General features: G+C 49.9%; 1 protein-coding gene across 1 annotated transcript in view; it reads right to left on the reverse strand.

The window, feature by feature from the left end:
- Nucleotides 1-2822, reverse strand: part of APOL1 (apolipoprotein L, 1) — a 15216-nt gene extending 12394 nt beyond the window's left edge. The window contains exon 1 of the mRNA XM_011964320.1: nucleotides 2694-2822. The gene's annotated coding sequence lies outside the window, so the exon portion shown is untranslated. The remainder of the gene's footprint in view (nucleotides 1-2693) is intronic.
- Nucleotides 2823-3491: the final 669 nt, after the last annotated feature.

Raw genomic sequence — 3491 nt, forward strand, 5'->3', positions numbered from 1 at the left:
AGGCCTTCCCTTTGTCCTCAGCTCCTGGGAAGTGATCTCCAGGCTCCTGGAGTGTCCTGCCTGTTAGGAACATCTTTTTTTGCCTGGTGGTTTGGCCACGGGACAGTATAGCAATGTGATGGATGATGGGGTTTGGCACTATTTGGTGTCTTTCCTGACCTCCAGAGGACCTGGGGACTAAAGGTGTGAGACCTCAGGGAGGGGCTGGAGACTCCAGGTCAGTCATGAGGGCAGCTTGTGATCCAACCCCAGCAAATACTCTAGACACTAAGGCATGGGTTGAGAAAGACTTTCTCCTTGACCAACTCCAGCGGGGCTCTTCCGAGCTTCTTCTCCACTAGGCACCGACCTTGGCCTTCCACACCCATCCGCTGCTTGCTGGACCTGCACCGCCCTGGCTCAGCAAGAATCGCTCCAAAACAGTTTAGGGAGGGTCCTCCCCGCTTGCTGTCTGAGCACCCTTTGCTATCTGATCATGCTCCTCACCCCCACCATTGATGGGTGAGTGTCTGACCTGCCTTTAGCAAGACTCCTGTTAGGCCAGTTTGGCAGGAACATCCCACTCTGGTGTCTCCTGTCCGTCCTGTTCCGTCTGCCGCCCCTCACCCTGGTGTTGGCTGTGACTCCCCCTCTTTACTGTATTTGGAGCTGGACTCAGTCTCCCTCCCCTGTAACAACCATCCTGAATAAAGGCTTCCTTCCTGATTTAATGTGATTCACAGGAATGTTTCCTTAACTGGGTGAACTTCCCTGGTTGGCAACATCCCGTGTGTCTTGTCCCACACCGACACAGGAGATCACAGCATCCTGAGGACAATGAAGCTTCACACCTGAAACCCTCCCAGAATCTCCCCTGTGTGTCTCTTCCTTAGGCTTATTTTAATCTGTGTTCTTTCCCTGTGATAAGCCACAATCGTGAAATAGCAGTTTTTAGTGAGTTATATGAATCCTTCTAGGGAATTATAAAATCTAAAGATGATTTTAGGAATCCCCATTAATTTGCAGGGGGTGTCAAAGGTAAGGTGCCCTCAGACATTGCAGTCTGGCTACCTCTGAGTACTTTGAATTCAAATGAAAACAAAACCTCAGAGAGACAGGAGATCACTTTGCCTGGCATGTGCTCCTTTCCAATGCTTCATGCCCTTTCACTTTCTGGCTGAAGGCTACTGGGTCCGGGCACTGCCCCAGTTGACTGGAGTGGGAGATCTGGGTATTCATTCTGGCTCCACATGGACTCTCCAGCCACCTTACCACCTCCTGACCTACCCCCTGCACCCCCAACCTTCAAGGTCTCATTCGCCGATGTCACCAGCCTAACTGATGCCTTAGCAGTGACAGCTTCACCTGTGCACACGCCAAGGCCATGTGCAATTTTATGGAACCTCTAGAAGATTCAGGACACTTTCAGAACCATCTATATAAATTGCTAATGCTGAAAAGACCTGAATTTGGACAAGATGGTAGAGGAAGTGTTTTCCTTCTTGGTTGGGGACTTGTCAGTCTACTCAGTACCCCTGAAATTACATAAATTGGCAGCAACTCATTACTATGGAGATGGTCACTAAGGCATACTGCTTGCCATTGTCAGAGGCTTCTTTGTGTAGAAGAGAAGAAGACCCCAAAGGGTAGCCCAGAACTTGCCAGTTCCAAGGCAGGGTGTGGGAGACACAGGCAGCCATGACCCTCTATGTCCATGAGTGTTGGGATCATCCAGAGAGAGAAGAAATATTCCTCTCCCACTCACATGTCCTCTGCAAGTTCATGACCTCCTTAAGTTTCAAGCCCTTGGTGCCTCTCTTGCCACACCCTAGTCCCAGCCCTGGTGCCTCAACCTTCCTGCTTGTCCTACAAAAACAAGGCTGACTCTTGCTGCATCCTGACCCCAGGCTCTGACACTGGTCCCGGTCTCTCTTGGCCTTTGGGCAGGATCTTGGTCTTGGTTCCCCACCTATGACCTGGAGTTCACTCTAAGGCCTTCACCACACTCCTATCACTTTGACTTGCTATTCCTATTGGACAGATGACAGTTCCCAGTCTCCATGACATAAGCCTAGAGCCCAGGGACCGGGCACAGACAGAGCCGGAAAGAGACCCAGCACTGTCCAACTCCACTCCAGCCTCTCAGCATCCAGGACCAGCAGACGGGTCCTGCCGCATTTATGGAATTCCTCAGATGAGAAAAAAGGCCCCAGCCAGCATCCCCAGGAACACACATCAATTAAGTCAGGATTTTTCTGACTTGTCCCAAAAGAACTCCTGCTGGACTTCAAGAGGAAGACCCTTGACCCTGGTCTTTTTCCACCAAGCTTGTAAATGTTAACGTTAACTGTGCACCTACTATGTGTCAGTCATTATGCTAAGCACTTTACATGCATGATCTCATTTTTCTCACAATCAAACTCCATGGATGCAGAAAGGCTGAAAGTGAGAAAGTAACTTGCAAATTTCCCATCATGAGCAGATGGCAGAAGTGACCCTGTCCCTGTGGGCTTCCTGTCCCCTCAGCCTGAGGCTACTCACTGCCAGCGAAGGACAGGGAGGAAATTGTTCCTCATGGACTGCCGAGAAGATCATCCTCAAGCCCAGCAGAGGGGGCTGCCTGGAGGAGGTGTGTCTGTCAGGGAAAGCTAGCCCAGGGGAGATCTGGGTGGCATCACCAGGGTTCCCAATGGAGATAACCCCATGGAGGTTACCTGGGCAGTTCAGCAGTAGCCACCACTCTCTCCCAGGCTTTATTATCACTCAGCAGGAATAGCAGCTCCTGTGGGCTCACGTTTTTCTGGAAATAATTAAGGTAATCCTCAAGAGAAATGCTGCTCTCTAGTTGGAAAGAAGAAAGGATAAGGTTGGAGGAAAGTGTAGGGGAGCATAACAACCATTGCGTGTAAGTTGGTAACATGTTAATTTTTCCTGGGACAAATTTGGGACATATTTGATGGAGTCATCAGTGCTATCGAGGGAATTGTGCGCCCCCAAAATTCATATGCTGAAGCCCTAAACTCGGGTGACTATATTTGGAGATCGGGCCTTTAAGGAAGCAATTAAGACTGAATGAGATCACAAGGGTAGGACTCTAATCCTGTTAGAGGGCTAGTGTCCTACTGTAGGAAGTGAAAGAGACACAAGTAAGCCACATGATCACACAGCACAAAGGCAGCCTCTGAAACGCAGCAAGAGAGTCCTCCCAAGACTCCAACCCTGCCAGCACCTTCAGCTTGGACTTCTTGCCTCTGGAAGTGTGAGAAAAGAAAAACCAGATGCTGAAGTCACCCAGCCTGTGATATTTTACCATGGCAGCCTGAGAACACTGAAACACCAGGGGAGTGCCACGGTGCTTTGGGGAGGAATGAATCCTTTTCAGCTCAGAACCAACACAAAGTGAGCCTTCCAGGCCAAGGAAGAGGAAACATCCCAGTGATCACTTCTATCTGCCACGTGCCTGTTGGATGTCAAACACTTTATACCCGTGTCTTCAAAATGTGAGTTTCGGC

Source organism: Colobus angolensis, unplaced genomic scaffold (genome assembly GCF_000951035.1).
Source record: "Colobus angolensis palliatus isolate OR3802 unplaced genomic scaffold, Cang.pa_1.0 Scaffold65, whole genome shotgun sequence".
Classification (NCBI taxonomy): Eukaryota; Metazoa; Chordata; class Mammalia; order Primates; family Cercopithecidae; genus Colobus; species Colobus angolensis.